Raw genomic sequence first — 25,954 nt, forward strand, 5'->3', positions numbered from 1 at the left:
CAGGACTGCACTGTGTATGGAGACAGCAGACAGAGGCTCTGCAGGGAAGTTGCCCTGTGATGTCCAGGTGTCTTGTCACAGGGGATGGTTGGACAGCAGCAGCCTTCCCTTTAGGCGTGAGATGGCTCCCCTGTCTCCTGCCCTCTGGCCCAAGGTCACCTTCACAAACGGGTCACCAGACACTAGTGTGGGAGTGACTGTTCAGTGTTCAGGGGCTACATATTTTTTTTTGGTATAGAGCTTTATTTTTAATTTTTAAATTGTAAGTAAATGTGTGTGTGTGTGTGTGTGTCCACACGTGCGTGTGCGAGCGTGGCTCCTGGAGGAGTTACGTCAGGTCATCAGACTGAGGCAAGGTCCTTAACCCACTAAAAGTGATCTCGTTTCATCAACCACTGGAAATGCCAGCAAAGACACTCATCCTGAAAAACCTGCTCCGTCCAAGTTCCAACAATGGCTGCCACTGGCTGGCAGGGGTAGTGAAGGTCCCTGCACTTAAGTCAGAGCCCTAATCAGGTGCGCATGGGCTGCTAACCCGCTCCTGACCCCCCTTAGCCATGCAGGTCTTGCACATGGTCCCTCCTCAGAGTTGCGGGGCATGGTGGAACCGTCACCCCGTGGTGGAAGTAAACAGCCCAACAAACCTGGACATATAGTGGCTGTACAGAATGGGGGCAGCCATGTTTGGAGTTTGTGTTGTTAAAACTCATGCCAGAGGTGGTTCACACATGCCAGCACTTCGGAGGTGGAAGCAGGGGGATCAGTAGCTCAAGGCCAGCTTTGACTACTATTTAATTTGGAGACAAACTGGGCTACATGAGACACAGACACCACCAACAACAACAACAACCTCAAAAAGCACACCTGGGTGCGCACCACACAACCATATACTTCATGATCAGACAAAATGATTTTGTCCCATAAAGGACTGAGTATGGAGATACAGTTGTCCCTAGGTCTTGGGTGTCCTAAGAACTCTGGAGTCCCTTGTGTCACTGCACGATGCTGAGTAGGGAATACCAAACACAAAGGCAGGGCTGAATGGAATGATCAGGATGCTGGTGCCTTCTACCTGAGTCCCTGAGTTCCAGATGAGAAAGCCGGGACCTGAGGGGAACATGTGTCTCAACAGAGCAAAAACCTGAGACTCAAGGCTGAGGCTACAGTGACAGAAGAGGCTGTGGGCCTTCGGGCCAGCAGGGTCAGTGTTCCCATTTGAGTGTGAACTAGGCCCAGCTAAGTGGGACCAGTGAGAACTCCTCTCTGTTCAAGATCATGACCAGCTAGGGTGTGAAACCCAGGCATGTATGGTACCAGCTCTAGTGTGCCTTAGGGTACCCCTCGCCAGGTGTAACCAACCAACCAACCAACCAGCCAGCCAAACAACTAACCAACCAACTAACCAACCAACCTACTAACCAACCAACCAACCAACCAACTAACCAACCAACCAACCTACTAACCAACCAATCAACCAGTCAACCAACCAACCAACTAACCAACCAGCCAGCTAGCCAACCAACCAACCAACCAACCAACCAACCAACCAACCAACTAACCAACTAACCATTCAACCAACCAACCAAGTAAAACAGCTCCTCTCCCATCCGGTACAGAGCCAAACGTTTACCAGAAGCACTGATGAGAACTAGAGAAGCCACTCCATACCTATCCCCATGAGGCACAACTCAGGCCTCTGCCCTCTCATGAAGCAATCACCTTTGGCAAACAGTGCTTCCCATCGTCTGTGACAAAAGCTAGTGACCGCCATGTGCCTCCCATAGTCGCCCCTTCTCCCCGCCTGCTCCTACACTCCTCCAGATGCTCCCCCTATAGGGCCAGGACGCAGCATGGTCTGGTGACGTACACTTGCATGCTGAGTGACTCTGGGCACCCTCTCGCCTCCTTGTTCCTCCCTCAATGCATACACACACCCTCACCTCAGACCGGAAGCCCGGGACGGCACACCCCTCCCCAGAGCTTTTTATTTGGCCTTGGAGGTGTTGCGTGATGTTTATCTTATGTACTGTGGGAGAGCTACGCATGGGAACACAGTGACGCTGCTCACTCAAAGCAAACTTGACTGGTCCTACCTGCCCTGGGGTGAGTCACAGCTCTGCCCGAGGAAGGGGTCTAGCCTCCACTTTGCCACAGTCACCACCACTCCCTGTTGCCACATGTCTGGCCTGGCTTCTTCATCTTCCTGGCAGGGTCTTTCTGGACATGTGAACTCATCACTCCTGCACCATTCCTGCCCTTTGCACACTCCGCTGTCTTCCAAACTCACTGCTTCTCCACAAAGCTCTTTTTTCCTGGGGTTTTCCATGTCCCGACTGAGTCCTCACGTCACCATAGCCAGATTTCACCCAGCCTTTGTCAGCTACCAGACCCAGTTATGCCAACCCGTCAGCCTGTGCCATGGGCATGTCAGAGAGGCTCCTCACAGGCCGCACAGAGACTTCTCACTTTGGGAGAGTCTGGACCACCCATCACCTCAGCCCTCCATCACTGCCCCTCTGATGCTCGCTCTGAACAGAGCACTGGACCGGGTTTAAGCAGCAGCAGTGTGGGTCGGTATGAGCTCCCTCCCTCCCTTCCTCCCTCCCAGGAAAATTAGTGCAAGACTGCGGCACATCCGAGGTATAGGACAGCCCCACCTGTACCTTCCCCTCTCCCACTGCTAACCATGAAGGCCTCTTAGCCTCCTCTCTCCCTCTCTAAGTGCTTCAGGCCAGTAAGGCAGCTCGTCATGGGAGGAGAACATGGTAGAGGTAACAGACAGCTTATTTCAGGAGACAGGAAGCAAAGCCAGGAGGAAGAGGAGGTTGGAGCCTAATATCCTCCCCTCAAGGGCATGTCCCCAGTGACTTAACTTCCTCCCACAAGACCCCATCTCCTAAAGGTTTTACCACCTCCCAACAATTGCTACAGACCAGAGATTGAGCCTTCAATACAAGGATCTCTCTCTCTCTCTCTCTCTCTCTCTCTCTCTCTCTCTCTCTCTCCTCTCTTTGCACATTTGCACGCGCATGTGTGATCAACCTTGGATTGATCTCATTTCTTGGGAGCTGTGTATCTTTTTTATTTTTTGAGACAGCGTCTCTCACTAGGATCTAGGGCTCTCCAAGTAGACGATACTGGCTGGCCGAGGTCTGTCTGCCTCTTCAGCACTGAAGCTGCAAGCTTAAGCCACCATGTCTGGCCTTTCACACTTGTGCTGGGGATCACCTTCAGACCCTCACGGTTGTTTGCTTACACTCTATCTACTGAGCCATCTTCCCAGCCTCCTCCTTGATCACCTCCAAGCTGTGGCCTTTCTCCTCATAGCTGCTATGTGCCTCTCGGGACTGACAGCTTCCTTGGAGCCACAGCAAAGCCAAGTCTCACTGTATGCCCTCTGCTGACCGGGGACACAGCTTTGATCCAATGGGGGTATAAGCCTGAGGAAGGGTCAGCAACTCTGGCTAACACAGGGGCAGCAATGTCAAGCAACACCAGACAGCAAGTGCAAAACCATGTCAGAGACTACCAGCATGGGGTTAGATCATTAGCATGGTGGGACAGACCTGTCTTCCCAGTGCTGGGGAGGTGGAGGTAGGGGGAGCAGGAGTTCAAGGTCATCCTTGGCTACATAGTTCATGGCCAGCCTGGGCTACTTCATTCAAACAAACAAAGAAACAAACAACACAAACCCACTAAAAAAACAAAACCAAACTGATTTCAAACACAGTGGGCTGAGTATAGTGTCTGAACAGGAAATATTTTTTTACCACAGAGTTTGTGGGGTTTGCCTAAAGAAGAAACAAGCAAACCATATTTATAAGAAACAATGTCTGGAATGTGATGGGGGGGGGGAGGTCAGGAAAAGCAAGTCTGGTTTTTATGATGTAAACATGGGGCCAAGGCCAAGTCTGGCTCTTGAGAGGACAACAAGGACTGGTTGGTCTGTCGACATTAGCCCTGGACACTTCTGGGCTCAGGTGTCCACTGTTGGCTACACCGGCTTTCACACACCAGAAGCGGAGCGCATGTGGCAGCCTTCACCAGCGCTGGTTCAGTGAGGAATGCTGGAGCCATACTCATTTTACAGATAAGGAGAGAACATCCGATCAGAAATCCTGAGTCATTTCCCCAAGACTGCAAAACTAGCAAGGATCAAAATCAGAACTGTAACTCATATCCTCTTGGCTCCACGGCCCTGTTTTTCACGGCGTCAGAATCGTCAAGCTCGGCGGAGGTGGGCAGGGTGTAGCTCAGATGGTAGAGGCGTGTCTAATATGCATTGTGTAAGCCGGGCACGGTGGTGAGTGCCTGTAACTCCAGCACTCAGCCGCAATGGGTTTGCAGCCAGCCAGGCTATGGACCTTGTTAGATGAAGCGGGGGTGGGGGGCCAGATATTAAGTTTAAAATGGGTGGAGTCAGCTAGAGATTGACAGTTCTGATACTTTGGCTGCCTGCTGATATCTGACTGCAAAGACTGGGCCAAACCTCTTTCTACAAAGTTCCTTAAAGAATGCTGGTCCTGCCATGGACCTTGGCAGAAAGTTACAGAGATGGGTCACATCCGGACCAGACAACCCGTCTTGCTGTGAGAGAGTCGGGGTTTTCCTTCTCAGAGAAGGGGAGACTGGGGAGTTGAACGTGGGGTCTGACCCATGCTAGGCAAGCACTCTGCCCTGTAATGTAGCTTTGGCCTCGTCACGTTTTAGTTTTTGTCTGTTTATTGTTTGTTTGAGACAGCCTCTCACTATATAGCCCTGGCTGGCTTAGAATTCCATGTGTAGACCAGGCTAGCCTCAAATGAACAGAGGCCTGTCTTCCTCCACCTTGGGAATGCTGGGGCTGAAGGTGGGTGCCACCATACCTGACCCCTTTCACCTTGAAGTTTGGGATGGGTTCTCAAAGCTACTCAGGCAGCTCCTTGGACCAATACGCTCAACCCCAGCCTCCTGAGCACTTCGGATCTCAGGCCTTGGCTGCCGGGTCAGCACTGGAAATGGGTTCACGGAAGAGGGTGGGTGAGGAAAAGGCTCTGGGATGGCAAAGAGGAGGCTGCTGCACCAGTTATGAATATACTAACTGGTTTTAAAGTGATTTTGACGTCATGTGAATTCCTGAGCTGTGGCATGTCTCCTGGGTCAGTAAGGCTGAGCTCATCCCTACTGGAACATTGAATCCGCAACCCCACCCTAGGCAGGTGTCCTTCCCCCTGTGGAATAGACGAGGGTTCTACTCTCTGACTCCATCGTCCTAATTTGTCATTATGTCAGAACACCAAATTGTTCCTTTGTGCAGGAGACAGAAACCAGACGACAGTTGGGGGAGCCCCCGGTGGTGTGGCAAAGCAGGAGCCCAGCTTCTTCGAGCCACTATGTCCAGAGGCAGAGCAGAGAGTGAATGCCACGGTAGCCAGGTTGCTCTTGGGCCCACAACGCTGGTCCTTCTGAGATGAAACCCCACAGGCTGCTGGATGTGGCTGGTTTGGATAAGAAGCAGGCTCAGCACAGGGGAAAGCTTTTCAAAAGCTCATGGGGTCCAGAGATGCAGCTCAGATGCAGAGGGACACTTGCCTGGCTTAGAAGAGGCCCTGGGTTCATATCCTCTCAGCACTGAGAAGGTCGGCACAAGAGGAGGAGACATTCAAGGTCATCCTCGGCTGCATAGTGGATTACAGTCCAGTCTGGTCTGTGTGAGATTGTGTCTCTCAAAAATGCAACAGTAAAAAACTCACAACCAGAACTCAGTTCACTTCATCTTCGCAAAAATTCCCCTCCCCACTCCACACCCTTGGTCCATGCTGGCCTCAAATTGTCTATCCTCCTGTCTCAGTGTCTCGAGTGCCGGGATTACAGGCTTACAGGCCATCATACCTAGACCTCACAAAATCCTGAAATTATTCTAGTTAGCAGTGCTGAGCATTGGCCCAAGGTCACCACTGTTATTAGGACAAAGGTTTGAATTTTAATGTTGCTGTAATCCAAAGTAACACATATTTCTTTTTCTTTTTCTTTTTTTTCGGAGCTGAGGACTGAACCCAGGGCCTTTCGCTTGCTAGGCAAGTGCTCTACCACTGAGCCAAATCCCCAGCCCTACATATTTCTTGGTATGAAATTTAGTAGAGCTGAGAACAGAGGGCATGCAAAGCTCACATAGTTTATTAGCGATTACTGTCAGAACCATAATGGTAAACGGTTTACTTTTCCCCGTCCCCACAAGATGCCTCAGCTGGCACAAGAGCTTCCCTCACAACCCTGGCAACCTGAGTTCCATCCCCAGAAGAGAACCGACTCCCACAAAGTTGTCCTCTGATCTCCATATTTAAATTGTGTCACAGGCTGGAGAGATGGCTCAGCAGTTAAGAGCTCTGACTGTTCTTCCAGAGGTCCTGAGTTCAAGTCCCAGCAACCACATGGTGGCTCACAACCATCTGTAATGGGATCTGACGCCCTCTTCTGGTATGTGTGAAGACAGCTACAGTGTACTCGCATACAATACATTAAAAAAAGATCTATTAAGTTGTGCTACATTTAACCCATGTCGTGCGCAAGACCCCTACATGCCTATCACAAACACAGTCTATGATACAAAATTAAAAAAAAAAAAGATTTATTACTCATGTCGTTTTTTTTTTTTCTTTTTTTCGGAGCTGGGGACCGAACCCAGGGCCTTGTGCTTGCTAGGCAAGCGCTCTACCACTGAGCTAAATCCCCAACCCCTACTCATGTCGTTTTTTGAAATAAAAATAGCAGGGCAGTTTCGTAACCTTCCCTTTAACAATTGGAGTCATCTTTCTATGTCTTCCTAAGTCTCCTCCCCATAATGAGTGTGCGATGTCCCCATGTGGGTGGACCGAGATTTGTGTCTCGGTTGTGGGGGGATGTTTTAACTTCATTGGTGGTATCTAGCCAAGCCCCCTCCCCACAGAGAGCAGGATGGCTTCTGGGAAGAGTCAAGCGCCCAACAACAACAATAACAACATTGCACATGCTTAACCTGGCTGGGCATTTTCACTTACTCGATATGCACTTCACTAATTCCCCATTTTGCTTGGCGGGCAACACGAAGGCAGGCTTCCCGCTGGCGCAGGGGGTTAAGGTACTTGCCTCCAAGCCTGACCTCGAGCGTCAGCCCTGGGACCCTCATGGTGGTAAGAGAGAACCAACACGGGGCTGGGGATTTAGCTCAGTGGTAGAGCGCTTACCTAGGAAGCGCAAGGCCCTGGGTTCGGTCCCCAGCTCCGAAAAAAAAAAAAAAAAAAAGAACCAAAAAAAGAGAGAACCAACACCGGTAAGTTGTCCTCTGACCTCCACATGAGCCGTGGCTCATCTACATGTCCCCACACGCACACGCATTCACACTGTGAGGGAAGGTAACGAAAAGCCAATTTAGCAAACAAAGAGCACGGAGTCTGGGAGTTGGCTGGCTGAGCTGGGCCCCAGCGGTTCTTTGTTAGCAAGAGTGGAGCAAAAAGAGTGTGAGTTGTGAGGACGATACTTAGGTTCTTTTTTTTACAGAAACTTGCAAGTTGCTTCTGGTAAAGCCACAGAACTGCACTGGTGTCCAGCATGTGACCTTTTTGTTTGGTTTTGGACCCCCGGACTAGGGACTGAAGTGCATATTTTACATATCAAAGCGGACCTGGCCTCGAGGTTCTCCCAGCATCCTTCAGTCTTATCTGCCATACTCTGCCCTCAACCCAACACTGAACTTTCCAGGGGCTGGGCTGCCCTTCCCCAAGAGGCTCTTCCCAACATAATCCAGACATTTTGAGCACTCTCTGTCTCTATTTGTCTGTCTACCTCTCCCTCTCCTCCTCTCTCTTCTCTCTTGTTAAGCACCCCACTCTCTCTTTCTCCCCCTACTCCCATGGCGACTCCCCTGCCTCAATCCTTGGGGCCAGTGAACTCGACTGAGTGCAGCTTTCCCATAAACCTGCGTTTAATATAATCTAATCTGGCTTGAACTGGCTCATTTCACCGTCGGAGAAATAACCTATCAATATTGGGATCAGAAAGCAAAAAACGGCACCCCTGGTTCATGCTGACCTTGCCGTGTTTACACAAGCACCCTGAGGAGCCCAGAAGCTCGATACTGGGTGTGCAGAACACTTCCTACGACTCTGGTCACCTCCCCCAAGCTATGAATCACCCCTCCCACTTCTTTACCCCAGGAGTCTCCCCGAACTCCATACTCTGGTAGATGGTCTCTCTATGTAGCCCAGGCTGGCCACACTTAGCTCCCTCGAGAAATGGCCCACCACACAGCAGACAAATGGCCTGGCTGGAAATATTATTCTGTCAATCCCTTAAAAAGATAGTACTGAAAGTGAGGGGACAGGAGTCCCAAAATGACCATGTGGAGCCAAGACCCTCCCATCCCTCTTTAAATTACAACTATTTAAGTTATGGTCTAAAGAACCAAGGTTCTGGAGATGTGGGGTCGTTGTACAGTGGGTAATGGCCCCCTGCCTCAGTTTCCCCACTAGTCATAAGGTTGTCCCAAACATTCAATAGCTCCCCATCCCCAAGGATGATGGGAAGGACCTTCCTCCAGCTGCTCCAGATATCAGTCCTGTTAAGGACGGTCCCCAAACATCTTTGGTTTTCATCCCCCTGCAGATGTGGCTCTGTGTCCAGGAATTTCCCTAACTACTTCTTGAATCGTGTTCAGCCAGTTTACAGGAAGCCTCTTCAAGGTTCCGAGTAACCAGCTCATCCCGGGAGAGAGCGAGCCACGTGTGTTCTTTCTCCGCTGCCAGTGGATTCTCCACACTTGTGAGTCAGGGCGAGGGGCGAGGAAGGCTGAGGAGGCCTGGGAACATCAGCTCTGAGGTAGCAGTCGCAGTTTCCTCTCACCTAGGACAAAGCTATTGCATCAACGGCCTCTCTGCCCCGCAATCAGAGAAATACAAACCACCGGTAAAAAGTCCGGAGGTCACCCCAGCACAAGGGCGACCTACTTCCCTGGATGTGAGCTTGCTCCTCAGGCCTTCCTGCCTGGTTCTGGCCTTGCTCTTTGCGTGCACAGACCTCTTGGAGTGTCTGAGGAAAGCTACTGAGTTGTCTCTCTGAAATGCAGATGTGGAGGTCTAGGCCTAAAACTGCTGGGTGGTTAATTCCAGGTTCTTACAACGGATCTAGGACCCGGATATGAGTTAGTGCACGTTTGGAGTGACTCAACGGTTTTGAGGCGCTCCTGATAACTGCAATATTTTATTGCTCTGATTACCAGGAGCTCAGGTGAGATCGGGTAAAGGCAGCGTTTTAAAGTATCCCTAAGTGGAGAGAGGATTTCAGGAAGTGCATGCGAGGAGTCAGGAACTTTGATTACCTCTGGTTGACACTCAGATATTAAACAGGGATTTTTAGTGTTAGGGTTAGGTAGCCTTCGACACTGACTGTTTCATGTGCACACACAACTTTTGTAATTTTGTAATAAAACATTGTTTAGGAACTATACACAAGCCATTGTTCCTTCCAGGCCTGTGATGGGAAGGGAGGGGTTAGCCATGAGGAGGAGGCCAGATTTCTGCCCAGCTGGTGGTGGGCAGGTAGGCAGAGACTTAAGACCAGGAAGGATTCCAGATGGTCGCTGCTGGGCCTTCTCTGTGGACCCTTAAATTTCCATGCAGGACAGGAAGGAGCTGGTTTATCTCCTTAACAGTATTACCAGCTGGAGGGACGGGCCAAACCCAAGCAAGTTTATTCATTGTATCTAAAGACAAACACACAGAGGCAGGTGATTTCAGGAGAGTGTTGGCTCACTACCTCAGCTTTCTAAGCCTCTGAAAGGGGACTGAAGTTTGAATCCAAAAGGAGGCAGGGGGAATATTCATCAAGCCCTGTACACAAGGCCACCCAACCCTGGTAGTAACCTGTGCAGAACGTACAACGAAACGGAGAGGTTTTTTTTTAAAAGAAGAAAACAGTTTCTCTAGCCACCGAACAAGGCTTGTTTATTAAACAGCACTTAGTAAATCTAGCCCGGCAGAAAGAAAATGAAAATTACGCTGCAGTCCTTAATTACTGATTAGATCTGGGAGCCCCCCCCCCGACTTTCTTGTATATGGTGAAAACATGCGTTCTCTTTGTTTCTCCCCATAATACAATCTTATTACAACATGGCTTGAGACCTAATATTTATATTGGGATATTTTTAGTCCTGGGGGTGGGGGTGGGGCCTTTCACATGCTTGCCAAACCCTCTACCACTGAGCCATAACCCCGGTGCTTGGGGATCTAACTTTTCAACCTTTGATACCTAACGATTTACATTAGGGAACCTTGAACACACAGAAGCACCACCTTCTATTTCTTCCCTCCTTCCTGAATTTGAGTCAGGGTCTCATGTAGCCCGGGCTGGCCTCAAACTCACTATGTATCCGAGAATGGCCTTGAACTCCTGATCCTGAGCCCTGGGATAACCTGCACACTCTGCCACATTTGGTTTGTGTAGCACAGGCTATGAAGCCCGGGATTTAGTAGATGCTAGAGGAGCGCTTTCAATTGAGCCCCACTCTCAGTGCCCACATTATTTTTAACTTCAGGTTTTGTTACACCTACTTACCTACTGTGTGTATATTCGTGCACGTGTATATGTGGGCGTGTAAATGTCATAATGCGTGTGGAGGTCAGGGAAACAACCTGCAGAGTTGTTTTTTTTTTTTTTTTTCCTCTCTCAACACTGTGAATCTCTGGGATTAAACTCAGGTCATCAGGCTTGGAGGCAAATGCCTTTTCCCACTGAGCCGTGTTACCTGCCCATTCACTTAAAATTTTAAAACAGGGCTGGAGGGATGGCTTGGCGGTTCAGAGCACTGACTGCTCTCCCACAGGTCCTGAGTTCAATTCCCAGCAACCACATGGTGGCTCACAACCATCTGTAATGAGACCCGGTGTCCTCTTCTGGTGTGTCTGAAGACAGCGACAGTGTACTTATGTATAATAAATAAATAAATAGATCTAAAAAAATTTTTAAACATTTTCTGCTCTTATGAGACGATGGTGCAGTCTGTATCGGCCTTCGACACATTCAGGTAGAATGCTGTCCCACGTCTCCCCTTGTGCCCACTGGGCAGTGACAACTCATCTGTATCCCATGCCTGGGCAGGAGCATGCAGCTTTCCCCTGCCAACCTAGAGAGCGACTGTGAGTGTTCAGAGATCAAATCCTTCCAGGAGTGCCTCAGTTTACCAACTGGGCTTTAATTACCAAATGCTTTAATTTCAGAAGCCTAATCTGGCACCCATTTCCTGTATAATTTTACCTTTGCCACCATGTTGAAAGCCCCTTGCCAAGGAGGGGGAGGGGCTGCAATAACTTGGTAGACACCCACTTACCCATTGTTCAAGGCCGTCATGGCTGAAAAATGTCACGTGGTTCCCCTAAAGATCCTGATGCAGTGCAGAGAGAGCACTGCTTCCGTGCGGGAACCAGAAAGGCCCTGACTGGTTTTAAGAAAACATCAGGCAAGCCCAGTTTGAGGGACAGCTACATTAAGTGAACTGGCTAGCACCGGTCCTAGCTTTCAAGGTTAGGGAGTTGGGGGAAAGTCTGAAAACTCCGAAGGACCAGAAGACACTTAGGAGCTGTAACAAATATACTGCGCTGTTTTAGACTGTCGGAGGTGAAAGATGGCGCCGGGAAGGCCCGAGCCATCCAGATAAATCCCACAGCTTTAGTGGTCATAACGCCCGTGACTTAGATCTGGTCAGAGCAGATGCCCTCTGTATCCATGGGAACCGCATCCTAGGATTCAGCCAACTACACATAGCTGGGGCCAGAGCGAACATGCAAATGATCTTTCCCTTCTTGCCACCATTTCCTATGACGTTTACATTGTGCTCGGTAAAAATAAGGTTGAGAGTCTGCCATGGGGGCCCAGACCTCTAATCCCAACCTTCAGCAGGCAGAGGCAGGGGGACCACACATTCCGGACCAGCCTGGGCTGTGTAAAGAGACCCTGTTTCTTTTCCATTGGCTGTGATCGACTATGCTAACTAAGATGGTGGAAAGAAGAAGGATTGAGTTCTGGGGTGCAATCCATCATGGACCGGAGGTCACAGCAGAAGCATGAAGCAGCTGATGGCTTCGCACCCAAAATCAGAAAGCAGAGTGCATATCTTTACTTACCCTTTCTGCATTGAGAGGGAGCGAGACAGAGAGACAGAGGGAGGGGGTAGGAGGAGGGAAAGAGAAGGGGTGAGGGAGGGGGAGGGGGAGGGGGAGGGGGGAAGGAACGGAAGGGGAGAGAAGGAGCACAAGCATGCATGCCTGCGGTCTTGGACATTCTGGGCAGAAGAGCAGAGAAAACAGGAAGTGAGAACTCATCAGACTTCCCTGACCAGGGTGAGCAGGGAGGAGGAAGTAGAGAGCGGCTTCTTGGGACCAAGGCCTGGGGTTGAGTCCAGGGTTGGGCAGCGGCCATTAGTAGGGAGGATGGAGGGCAGAGGGTCTCTGAAGAGGCCAGTTCTGAGAACTGGGACAGCCACCTGGGTCTGTGTGCAGGCAGCAAGAAAGGCTAGCTCAGCTCTGTCTGTGGTGCTAGTTTACTAATCTCAACGGTTTGCTCCCTAGTTCACTGACTGGGCGTCAGCTCCACGAAGGCAGGAACTGCCTCTCCTGTGTGCCCTGAACTTCAAAAACCAAGAAAGAGTCACGCTGATCTGCAAGAAAATTCAATGAGTACAGAGCCGTGTTTCCAAAATGATTCTGGGTCCTCCCCCCAACCCCAATTTTTCACTGGGCCATCCCATTTGCTCTTTATGATATAAATTCCATTATCCTACCAAGTTTTTTAAAATATTATTGACCCGTGGAGGTCAGAGGACAGCATTGTGACTTCCGCCTTTTCATGGGCTCTGGGGGTAGAGTTGGGGTAGGGGGCGGTCAGGATTATTAGGTAAGCTCATTACCCACTAAGCCATCTCAGCAGCCTCATTACCAAGTTTTAAGCAGGCCATTTGGTGGTGGCGTTAAGGACCCTCTCGTCATAGGCCAACCGTCGTGGACAGACAGCACACCCATCCATTCAGCAGTCACACTGTGAAAACCCGAGCCCCTCCCCAGCACAGGGTAGCTCAAGGTCTCCCTCTATTTATCCATGGAAACCAATCCATCCACTCTTCTGCCTGAAGGATCTGCCTAGGTCCTCAAGTTTGCCCAGTAAGCTCTGCCCACCATGAACCAATCCCCCCCCCCCTTTTGCCTTTTCCCAGGCTTTGTCTCTTAGCATAAAGTCCTCAGGTAACGTGTGCCAGAGGCTGAAGGGTATGTGTTGTCTGGGCCACGCTCTGTGTGTTTACACATTCGCCAGTGAACATCCCTTCCACACTCTTGCTCTCACAGACAACTGGGAGCACAAGGTACAAATGTCTCTTCTGAGCCCAATTCTTTTGGGGCTGTACCCGGAAGTGAATTGCTGGATTGCATAGCAGCTCTAATTTTAATATTTGGGGGGGGGGACTGCCACCACTAAAATAACTGGTAGAAGGAAATTCTGTAGGTTTTCCCCGCCCCACCCTCGCAGCTCTATGGTCCCATACGAACTTAACTCTACTACTTCAGGAATTTTGCACAGGATGCTACATCCACTAGGTGGCTTCGTTCCCCTTCCCAGTTCAACTCAGACTCCAGTTCTTTAAAGTCCTTCCCCTCAGGCTGGGGGACCTAGACCAGTAGGTATCATGTTTGCCTAGAGCGAGGTCCTCGGATTCAGTTCTCAGCATTTCAGCAAGCCGGTGTGCCGGCGTGCGATCTCAGGGCTCTGCGGGTGGACTCGGAGTTCGAGGTCATCATCAGCTGTACGGTTCTAGGCTAGCCTGTGCCACGTGAGGTGCTGTCTCTAAAACAAAATAAAGCTCTTTCCTGCACTCTTGAGTTTGGGCTAGCCCCTCCTCCCTCCTGGTCCCAGATCCCCTGATCAGTTTCCAACCGAGTGGAACATTCACCTAAGACTCCCTCAGGACCATAGGCGGCATCCCTGGGGGGAAGGGGCTGCCTCTCTTGATAACAGACTGTCACTAAGGACTGTACCGGTGCATTTGTTTATCAATTTGTTTATGCAAATATTCTTACCGAGGCTTGGGCTATGAACCCAGACAACCGTTTGTACTGCTGACCATTTGAAAACACGAGTTGCCCAGGAGCAGTCCCAACCCATTTCTCCCAACCGTAAACAGTGGCTCACGGTACTAAAGACCTGAAGATTCTTCAGATTGCTGTAATCCTGTCTCAAACAAAAAACAAAACAAAACAAAACAAAACAAAACAAACAAACAAACAAATCACATGCCTTCCACCAATATCAACAGTTCAGGTCCACACCCTACTCAAGCCAGACAGTGGGGGCAGGGGAACGCATGGAAAAAGGATTAAGTCAGTTCTCAGCCCCTCTCCAGACCTGAGGTTGAGAAGAAGCTGGTCACCCAGAAGTTTCCACCGAGAGTACTTAGGCCTGGAGCTTAACATATGCAAGGCCCAGGGTTAGTCCCAGCGGTCACATCAAGTCTCCTGCACGGAGCACACCAGAGCCTTCGGGAGACTTTCAGAACTGTATATCACATGAGACCATGATCTCAAAGGCACTGGCCCACCTTGGGAAGTTTGGGTTCTGGTTCCACCAACATTTGTTGGGTGAAGTTAACTGGTCCTGGTCCTCTTAGTTCAGGGAGACAGTCTTGGGGAGTTGTCTGTCATCTATAAAGTACTAGACAGGTACACATGCTACACAAACACACACACAGGCACACACACACACACACACACACACACACAGACAGAGAGACAGGTAGGCAAGCAAACAGACAGACAGAAAGACAGAGAGACAGAGACAGGTAGGCAAGTAGGCAGACAGACAGACAAGGACTGGGGTATAGTTCCCTAGAGTACAGCTCACCCAGCATGCACAAGGTTCTGTGTTTGAGCCAGAGCCCCACCTAAAATGGGTGTAGAGGGTAAGTCTGTAATCCCAGAATAGCACGTGGTTCAGGAGTTCAAGGTCATGCTGGGCAACTTGGGAAGTTTGAGGCCAGCCTGGGATATGTGAGACCTTGTCTCCAAAAAGGAAAGAGAATATTAAAGAGGAGGAGGAGGGGGAGGAGGAAGAGGAGGAAGAGGAAGTAGAAATGGAACAGGAAGTAGGGTTATTATGCCTGGGTGCTGGATGAGTGCTCCCATTGAAGCATGTGTGCTTTTAGAAACAGATTTCTTTTTAATTGACTTGTATGTGTGTGCTGTGTGTGCGCAGGCACCCAAAGAATCCAGAAGAGGACGTCGGATCCTCTGGAAGTGGAGTTAGAGGCTGTTATGAGCTGCCATGTGGGTTCTGGGGACCAAACCCAACCCAGGTCCTTGGCAAGAGCAGCCAGTGCCCTTAACATTAAATCATCTCTTCAGCCCTGACAGAGTGACGCCTTGTGTCAGCACTATAAGCAGGACTGCTGCCAGACAGCAGTGGGGTTTTGCAAAGATTGGTCCGTGTGCACACACAGTGTGGCCTTCAGCCAGTCCGGTCTGTGCTGCAGATGTGGGTCCAGGCCAGTTTGCTACCTCACACTGACTGCCTAGCCTCCTTTGGAACGCCATCATTGTCTCCACCTGGAAACACTCATCAGAGTGAGGCCTGGCAGCCACCCGCCCGCCCCCTGCCTCTGTTTCTTCTACGAAGAATTGAGGAAGCTGTGTAAAGACTGGTTCTCCACTTTGTAATATATTTTACTTTTAAGGTCTCTGAATCCCTTAAAAGGGATCTTTCAGCAGCCTGGGTATATCTGGAGCATTTACAAGCAGTTCCTCCTTCCTGTTGGCCCTGCCTCTCTCCCACCCCTGAGCTCCGTCCTTGCAAAGCCTGTGCTGCTCTCTGGGAACTGTCCAAGGAATCCTGAGTTCCCAGGACCACAACATAAAAAGCCAGTGGCCCAGAGTAGGAATGCCCAGAGCTCTCACTGTAGAGACCCACATGTGCGGCTTGACTCAGACCACACTCACACACAGACTTCCCATGGGCCCGAGACGTGGCTCAGTGAGCAAAGATAGGTGCGGTGAGACCAAACCTGATGGTGCACCACTTGGTGACACATTTTACTTTGAAGGTCTCTGAATTATTTAAAAGGGAACTTCTGAATCCAGGGTATATACACTATGAAGCCAAGCTTTGCAAAAGGAGAGAACCACCTCCTGCAAATTGTCCTCTGATCTCAGCAGTCATACCTTGGAATGAGTGCACCCCATCTTTCTCTGTCTCTATCTCTGTCTCTGTCTCTGTCTCTCTCTCTTGGAACCAGTGTACCTCACCTCTCTCTCCCTCTCTTTCTGTGTCTCTCTCTGTGTCTCTCTCTCTCTCTTTCTCTCACATACACACTAACAATAATAATACAACAAAAACAATAACAATAAATGTAAATTTTTAAAAAATTGATAAAAATATGCTAGAATTGGTGACACATGCCTTTAAATGGTAGGACTATGGAGGCAGGAGAATCTCTGTGAGTTTGAGACCAGATTGGTCTACATAGAGAGTTCCAGGTAAGCCAGGGCTACATAGAGAAAACATGTCTCAAAATACAATACTACTGGGGTTGGGGATTTAGCTCAGTGGTAGAGCGCTTGCCTAGCAAGTGCAAGGCCCTGGGTTCGGTCCCCAGCTCCGGAAAAAGAAATTTTTTTTAATCTTTAAAGTATGTATGTCTGTGCACATGTTATATGCCTCTGTGTATGTGTGTGCCAGTGCACATGTGAAGAGGCCGGAAGAGGGATTCCCAGTCTGGGAAAGCCATGGGGCCAGGGGTGGTATCACTGGTTGGTTTAAAATGAACACAGCTAAAATTAGACTTTTCCTCAGTGTGACCTTGGGCTCCCACCAGCCCCATCCATAGGCCCAGCTTCCTCTTTCTAAAGACCTCATGGGGAACAGACGTCTCCTTAACACTCACAGACGCACGGACCCCGAAGCCCCGTGCACCTTGAACTGTGTTAGAGAATTTGAATCAAGGCAGTGTTCCTGACTGAACTGACCCTAAAAGCCAGACTCCTGAACTGCTGATGGCTACTGTGTAGAAGGACATGAGTCTAGCATGCCAGAACTCATAGGGGGAAACTTGTCCCTTCAGAGTGTAATAATTCAGAAGGCAAAACCAGATGCAGCACTGCAGGGTAAGGTCAATCAGCCTTACAGCCAGTGTCGCTGGGTCTACGACACTGTCGCTTCCTGTCCTTACAGAGCATGTGTGTGCTTGCCATCTGGAGAAGCAGGGGTTCCCTTAGTCTGCAGGCAGAGACACCTGCACGGCTCAGTGGATGAGGGAGTGACAGACACATGTCACCGGCAGCTCCCTCCCAGGTGACAATGAACAGACCGGATCTGAAAGTGGTAAACCGGAGAGGCCGCAGCTCCAGCCCTCCTAAGCTGGGTGTGGTGCTGGATGTCTGTGCTCCTTGTACTCAGGAGGTGAAGCAGGAGGATCAGAAGCCACCCACCCTCAGCTACATACAGAGCTCAAAGCTGGCTTGGGCTACATGAGATTGTCCCACAACAGACAGACAAACAGAAGGACCCTGAGAGACATCCTGTGAGATGGCTCAGCAGGAAAGGTGCTTGCTGCCAAGGCTGATGACCTGAGTTCCCATCCCCAGGAACCAAGGTAGAAGAGACAACTGACTCCCAAAAGCTTTCCTCTGGCCTCTACACACGTGCTCTGGCATGTACACACCTGCACTCGCACACTAATAGTAAATAAAATAAAATAATATAAAACAATAAATTACCCAAGACAGAACTGGGAACATCAAAATCTGGCCCTGGCTTTAATCTCAGACATGTCCTTCCCTTTCCTCCGACCTCAGTTTCCCCATTTGTAAGAATAGGAGATTGGACTTCTAAAGCTAAGGCCACCCCCTGCCGGTTCCCACACCCTGGGTCCTGAAGTGACCGGCATGCAAATGTGAGGGCGGCTGAGCCTGTAAATCTAGGCCAGGGGAGACCGGAGCCAGAGTGAACAGCTGAACAGCGGATGGCAAGCCGGCATTCTGAGATGGGACGGGGGGATTGAGAGAGGGGATTCAGGAATCAACCTACAGTGTGGTGGCTGGGACAGCATAGACCCACCTGTCAGATTTCTGGCCCCTGTCTTGGACCATCTGGAAGTGGTCAGGGCAGCCTGGCCTGTGGCAGGGAAAGAAAACCAAACAAGAGCTCCCAGGAGAGGAGGCCTGGCGCCAAGGGCTGGGTAAAAAAAAAAGACACCGTCAGGCCAGGCTAGGCTGTGCCACCTGTCCAGGCTGGGGAGAAGTAGGACTCGATGGAATGTCCAGAAAGACCCAGAAACTATAAAATCATACAACTTGTCCCCCATGTGGCCACACCCCCTCTGGATCTCATGAAGGACCCCAGAAGGGAGTCTGGGCTTTAGTGTGCATGCACAGGTCTCCGGTCCTTCTGAGTTACTTGTGAGTGTGGCGCTCGGATGGCTAGAAGCCCCTTTCTACCTGCCTCACGACAGAATCCTCCAGTTGGCTCTAGGCAACGAGAGACTTGACACACAGAGGGTGTTCCTGAGACTGCTAAGTGCAGGATGTATCCCCGAGTGCCAGGGCACTGGCCATAAAAGTGAAAGGAAGCAGCAGGCCAGATACAGATTCCTCACACCCCGTGGAGAGAAGCTTCTGGAACTTTCCCAGCGCCTCTCACTCCCTAGAATCCCGCCCTGGGATCTCTTTTTGATCTGCAGCTACAACAAGAGATGGGAGAGGCTCCCTGCCAGCCTCAGAATGGGGAAGGGCAAACATGCAGAAATATGTTGCTGTACATCTGCAGCCCCCCCCCCAATAAAACCCTGAAAGGCCAAGCTGCTCCTAGAGGACATCAGCAGGAGCTGCCTCTTCTGTACCCACTGTAGCCAGAGAAAGGCCCTGAACCTGTGACATCAGGAACCCAAGCAACAGCTGGAGAGTCCGGGCCCGGCCAACATCCTGGAAGCTTGTGGACTCTCTGGTGGGAAAGAGAGCAGCTTTTTGGGCCTCCCATGGAGTTCAGGAATCTTGCCCTCGATCGTCAGTCACATGTGAAGGTCCCAAGTTAATCCCTGTCTCCTGTATGGTCCCTTACCCAGTGCCCCTCAGTGTCTCTACTGTCCAGAGCCAGTTTGCCTCCTCCTGGCTGAATTAAGTCTTTCTGAATTAAGTTTAAGAATGTCTAGTCGTGGGGTTGGGGCTTTAGCTCAGTGATAGAGCACTTGCCTAGCAAGCATAAGGCCCTGGGTTCGGTCCCCAGCTCCAAAAAAAAGAAAAAAAAAAAAAAGAATGTCTAGTCGTTTCGGCCGTGACTTGTTTGGTGCCAGGGATAGAACTCAGGGCCACACATGACAAGCAAGTACTCTATCCCTGAGACCCCAGCCCCCAACCCTCACGCCAGAATTATCTGAACCTTAAGATCAGATGACTCCCCTGCCTTAAGACCTAGAATAGAACGTGTGTCCACACTATCCACCTTCAGCAGCTCCTGGCTAACACAAAATGCTTGATCTACCTCTGCTCACTTCGTGGGATGCTTCCACACACCCCTGCCAGTCCAGTCCATCTCATCGTAAACCCCTGGACCTTAACTTTCCCCTCAACCCACTCACAAACCCACTCACACTACCCGAATGGAACCCCACCCAGCACATTCCCACACCTATAGACCTCCACATTATTGTTCCTGTCATCTCATCCGCTCCGACATCTTCCTCTCCTGTCCCCAGGGATGCCGACATCTCGATGACTACACCAGTCCTCACTTTTTTCTCTCTCTAAGCCCACTAATATGTTAACTACAGAGTATATGCCACCGATGCCTTACTGAAGTCTAGGAGGTCGGCGTTCCCATCTTAGAGGAGGAGACAGGCTCAGAGGGGGTGAGGGGACTGTCCACTCTCCCTCACACAACCCTTGTCATATCTACCACTGACTTCCTTGATTTCCTGATTGGCCAGGCCTAGTCGTGGTCGATGCCCAAATGACCAACAGAATCGACACCAGTCTCTCTTTCTCTCCAGTTACCCTTTTCTTTCTGTCTGGGTTGGGGAAATCTTTGATCATTTCTGAGGGAGATCTTTGGAAAGGAGTAACTCTCCCAAGGACCCGTGAGTGACAGGTCTCAGTGGGGAAGCTGCTTGACCTTTGAGACCAACCTTCAAGTTATCCTTCAAAACAAAAACCAGAGGAGGTCCTGGAGGGGACAGGTGGGGATCCCCCTCCCCTGCAAGCCTGCTTAGCTTACTTAGGTCCTGCCCCTTGACTCTGCTCCCGACTTCCATCTCTAAGTTCCCATATTGGCCAAGGACCTAGCTCAGGGCCACATGCACCATCAGAGGAGCAACCCACACCACCTTGCAGATTCCAGGACAGGACTCCTGCTCCTACCTTGTGGTTGAGAAAAAAATTTCTCTCTTAAAGTGGCCAATGTGATAATGAGACTTGGTGTTCCCTCCTCAAATGCACCCCCAACACTCACACCAATTACGAGCAAACTTACTGTGTCATAGGTATTTTGTTCTCCTCTGCACCCTGTATCTTACCTACGGCCATTGGTCTGTGAATGCTTAGCTTCAGCCCAGCGCTCCGTCATTCCCATTTTACAGGCGAAGAAACCAAGGATCCTGGAGGACCCCTGGCTCTCCACCCCTTCATTGCTTCTTAATGCGGTAACAGTCAGAAGGAAGTTAAGAGTAGATAGTGTCCACTCCCACATTACAAGGACAGGGGCTCACGCGGCCGGCTCAGTGCCCTATCCAAGTTCTTTCCTCTCAAAAGCACCAGTGCCCAGGTGCCTCTGTCCAGACACAAGCGGATGCCACCTGTCCCCGCCAACAGGGGGCCCCCGAGGCCGAAGCCAGAGCGACGCGGGGAGGCGGGAGTACCCCACATCGGCCGGGTGCGGCTGCTGAGGGTGCGGGGCCCAGAGTCCCCTGAGGAACATGTCCGACATGATGCTCCGGGACGCAAAGATACCAAACTCGGGCCCTACCGCACACTTTTCAGTGCGGGGACGCAGACTCACCCCGAAGGCAGCGAGCCACGCCGGGTCTCTGTCCGGAGGCCCGGGGCTGGGGGTTCCGCGACACCCCCACCCCAGGCAATCACGGGTCGCGGAGCCGGAGCCGGGGAGCACGGCGTGGAGTGGGCACGCGGCCCAGGGACCTCTGTGGTGATCAGCCAGCACGGCCCACAGCGCGGAGAGCAGGAGGGAAGGAGGGAGGGAGGGACCGAGGGCGCTCGCAGGAGGCGCCGCCCACCTGCCCACCCTGCGCCCTACGCCACCAGGCGGGGACCCGGACCCTGGGGCGGAGCTGCGCAACGCAGTGCAGGGTCCTGAGCCTCCCACTCTGCGCCTGGGAAATGGCTGTCTAGGGGGCCACTTGCGGGATAATGGGAGCTGCGAGTCCCTGTTCGGCGACCTCACCTGTCTGTAAACACACCTTCCTGTGCGCGCAGGGCGCCGACTCCTTTCCACCCGAGACTCCTGGAAGGAGGAAGGAAGCGAACTTTTCCCAACCTCTCAGCTCATGCTCTCCGCCAGCTCCCCATTCTCTGGTGTCCCGGACGCTCTCCGGATCGCTACTTTGAGCCCTAGTCAGTAGTGTCCCCTTAAGGAACGCGTTCCCGGCTTGGCAGAAAACTTTCCAGCGAATCACAGGCTGGCTTCTTCCTCCGCCTGGAGTTGGGGAGGGCGCCTCACCTGCCTGGAAGTTTGCCTAGGAACCCCACGACTCCAGGCACGGATCTGCGTCTCCTGCCAGCTCTGAATTCCGACCTGGGTGGCTTCGTGGGTGCGCGCCCAGCTCTTTGAAGTTAAAGGCCTGAGAAGTCCTTGGGCAGCCCGGGAGTCAGAGAATTCGGCTGGGGACCAAAAGCGCCTCCTACTGGGGGGTGACCGCTTTCTGGATAAACCGCACAGCTTGGCTGCAGCCAAATTCACTTGGAATTCCTGGGTACCCCTGATGGGCAAATTCACCAAGCTGTATACTTCCGGAGTCCAATCACAATCTATACATTGCACTAATAGCTAGCAAGGGCTTAATTTGGGAATGGCTTGTGGTTTTGGAGGTGCAAAAGGCATTTTTGGAAATAGAGGCTCAGAGCACAAGAGTAACTGCTGACAACATCTTGTATCCTTACTCTGAACCAGGCCTAGGTTCCCACCGATTCCCCACCCTGAGCATTCTCCCTCAACCCCCTCTTAACCCTGCACAGCCCAATCTTGTCGTTGGCATTTTGCCCTGACAGACTCGAGGCAGGTCATTCAGACAGTCCAAAAGGTGGAAACAAGGAATACTGGTACTTTTCCATGACGGGATCTAGTCCCAGACCCGCCCCTACTCTGCTAGGTAGAGTAATCTAGCTGGAGAGGTCGGGCTCTTCCCAATGAGGGGAGACCAAGGACTTAATAGTCAAAGCTGACTAAGAGAAAAACCAAGAGAGTCACAAAGGAAGCGTGCTCTGCTCACCCTGTCCAACCTTCTACCTTAATGGACTTTTTTTCTTGCATCTTCCCACACAGGAGCTGCCTTCCTCCTTATCCCATCACACTGCCAGCTCACCAGGGCCCGAGGCATGCGTCCTTGGAGGAAATGATCCAAAGAGGTGACTCTGAAACAGTGACTTTCTGTTACCTGTTGTGCTGTCTTGTGAGCTTGACGCAAGCTATAGTCATCTTTGTGGAAGGAACCCCAAATGAAAAAATGCCGTGCGTAGGACATTTTCTTTTTTTTTTTTGGTTCTTTTTTTCGGAGCTGGGGATCGAACCCAGGGCCTTGCGCTTCCTAGGTAAGCGCTCTACCACTGAGCTAAATCCCCAGCCCCGGACATTTTCTTAATGAGTGATTAATAAGGCGCAGTCCATTGCGGGGACCCCTGGACTGGTGGTCCTGAGTGCTGGAGAAAGCAGTCAGAACGACCACGAGGAACAAGCCAGGAGGCAGCACTCTTCCTCAGCTCCTGCCTCCAGGTTCCTGCCCTGCTTGAGTTCATGCCAAGTACCCTGCCTGCGCGTGCACTCGCACAGACACACGACACACACACACACACACACACACACACATGCATGCATGCATGTATGTGTGCACAAACGCATGCATGCATGTGCACACACATAAGAACATGTACACACACCCACACATACACACCCACGTGTGCATACACACCCACGAGCGCACACCCACACACACGTGGTCATGTTGTTTTCATTGCAGCAGTAGTAACCCTAACTAGACCATCTATTACCACAGGGCATTCAGGTTGGGGTTTGATAATGGTTGCCATCTATTGAACTCCATGCTGCAAACATCTGACCTTCACAGAACACTAGGAGGAAGAGCCTTCTGACCTTTCAGGGAGGCCTCAAAAAAATTAGGAGAGTTCTATTCTTGGATCTACCAGCACTGAGAGAGTTGGAATTTAAGCTGAGGATCTCTACTGGACCCTGGCTCTGAGTACCCACGCCAGGAATTTCCAATGCTGAGTAAGCACGCTGGCAGAATTGTGGGTACCCAAAGCAGTTCATATCTCAGTCTCCAGAACCCAGTACCTCAGATGGTAGACTGTAAGTATGACCAAGCTGAGAATCTAGAGATTGGGGTCACCCAAAGAGGTCACAGGGGCTTTTATCAGAGGAAGGTAGGAGGGTACGTCGTATCTGAGATGTAACAGTGGAAGAAGGAAATCAGATAAAGCTTCTGAAAAGGGACCTGTGACAGCCATAGGATGTTCAGAGCCTATACAAGCTCTAAACGGTGGGAACAGATTACGTGCTTGGAAGCCCAGAGGGTCTTCACACTTGCTAAGGGTCTTTACACTTGTCATTGCGTTTAGCCTGGGAGGAGCCGGTACCTGACCTCTAGAGCTGTAACCTTGTGACTCTAAGCCCTGCAGCAGTTCCTGGCGGTTTGTTACAGTAGCCACAGGGAATGGATACATCGAGCACTCTCAGCTGAATAGGCCAACGCTGATTTCACCCGCCCTTCTGCTGACTGTCCACTGGAAAACTCTTCTCTCAAGAGACACCAGAATATAGCTTGAATCACAGATTTAGGAAGAGGGTAGGATTTCATCAGATCTGTCTGTATTTATTTATTTATTTATTTATTGGCTTCTCTGCCATCTTGAACTGTGTGACCTTGGGAAAATGTCTTATCCTCTCTGGGCCTCAGTTTCTTTCTTTAAATGTAAAAGCAGTAATGTTGGCTGGGTACACAGGGGGCACATGCCTACGGCCCCGGATGCTTCAGATGCTGAGGCAGGAGGATTGCACATTTGAGTTCACTTTAGGCAATCTTCTTTTGTTATCAGTGAGGAGTCAAAGCTTGGGTCTCATGTACGGGACCTGGGTACTTTTCCATTACACTACCTCTGCAGACCTAGCTTGAGTAATTTAATGAGACTCTCTCCAAAACAATAAGCTAATTAAATTAAATAATCCTTAAAACAGGGGCTGAGGATGTAGCTCAGTGGGGAGAGTGTTTGCCCTACCTGTGTTTCTCATCGTGGCATGAACCCCAGTGAGGTGGCACATTCTTGTCATCCTAGCACTGAGTAGGTAGAGGCAGGAGGATCAGAACTGCAAGTCATCCTTGTGTGTATAGCTAAGTTTGAGGCCAGCCTGGGCTATGTGATATCCTGTCTCATCGTGATGATTACAATAATGAAACTCGTAGCCCGTGTGTGGCCCTGGGTCCCATCCCCAGCACATTAGGAAGAAAAACAGAGTAAGAATAGTGATACTAAAAATACCCCCTTCCAGGATCAATACGAGTATCTGAGACAGCAGGATGTGCTGTTCTGTGTGAGTCCCTGTGGAGTCTGAACTGCAGTTGCTGGTCCCTGACCTGCCCACTCCGGAACACAGGACCCTTTAGAGCAGGTCTGTCTGCTGTGCCATTCTTGAACTCTAGCTGAGTGGCCACACGGTGCTCAAAAATGAAAGTTTAGCTGGGCTCGGTGATGCACATGTGTATCCCAGTATTTGGGAGCAGAGGCAGGGGCATCAGAAGATCGAGGTTACCCTTCTTGAGGATAGCTTTGTGTGGTTCTGTGTACAGAGAGAGAGAGAGGGGGAGAGGGAAGGAGGGAGGGAGGGAGGGAGGGAGGGAGGGAGGAGGAGGAGGAGGAGGAGGAGGAGGAGGAGGAGGAGGAAAAAACACACACCCCAAACACCAAAAACTAAAAAGCCAATCACCCCCCACAACACCCACTAATTAAAAGAAAGAATAAAAAGAACCATCTATTGTCGCCAGTCAGTTGGTTATGACCAGTGTAGGTGGAAAGAAAAGTGTCTACTCAATAAACACATGTGCTCCTGGGCCAGCAAGATGGTGGTGCAATGGGCAAAACGCATACAGCGCAAGCTTGCCGACTTGAGTTCAATTCCCAGCCCCATGTGAAGGTGGACAGCTCCACCACCTTGCTTTCTGATCCCCACATGGGCACTGTGGCATAGGTATGCCCCCAAGATACAGACACAAAGTAACAACTGATTTTAAGTGCTCATAAGCCAGCAGGGATGGCCCAGTGGGTAATACGTATTGACTTGAATTTCATCCTTTGGACCCACTTGGCAGGAGAGACGGACTCCCTCCTCCCCCGCAGATTGCTTTTTGACTTCCACATGTGCATGTGTGAACGTACACACATAAGCTAAGTAAATTTAATTTAAAAACATGAATGTGTTTATAAATATTTAGAAGCTGGTCAGGAGACAGCTGTCAGTCCTGTGCCTTCCATTGCTGGCTGTGGCTTCTGCCATCTGTCACTGGTTTCCTTCCTAGGTCCCTGTTTTACCCGTTTAGTTTTTTAAAAACAGAAATCATAATGCACTCAGGCTGAGCTCAGCCTCCTGAGTGTTGATCCCCACTTATTCTTACTGGGGCGCACTGCTGAGCCCAAACATCTTTGCCACTGACTCTTCCACGGTCTGCAGTAAGTCA

General features: G+C 50.7%; 1 protein-coding gene across 3 annotated transcripts in view; it reads right to left on the bottom strand.

Annotated features, from left to right (window-relative positions):
- Window positions 1-21,857, bottom strand: part of Tmem51 (transmembrane protein 51) — a 50,047-nt gene extending 28,190 nt beyond the window's left edge. Inside the window, 1 exon segment of one of the 3 annotated variants that reach the window (NM_001109273.2) lies at window positions 21,436-21,857. The gene's annotated coding sequence lies outside the window, so the exon portion shown is untranslated. 3 annotated transcript variants of the gene reach the window in all.
- Between the last annotated feature and the right edge of the window lie 4,097 nt (window positions 21,858-25,954).

This window comes from Rattus norvegicus, chromosome 5 (genome assembly GCF_021556685.1).
Source record: "Rattus norvegicus strain SHRSP/BbbUtx chromosome 5, alternate assembly SHRSP_T2T, whole genome shotgun sequence".
In the NCBI taxonomy this organism is placed as follows: Eukaryota; Metazoa; Chordata; class Mammalia; order Rodentia; family Muridae; genus Rattus; species Rattus norvegicus.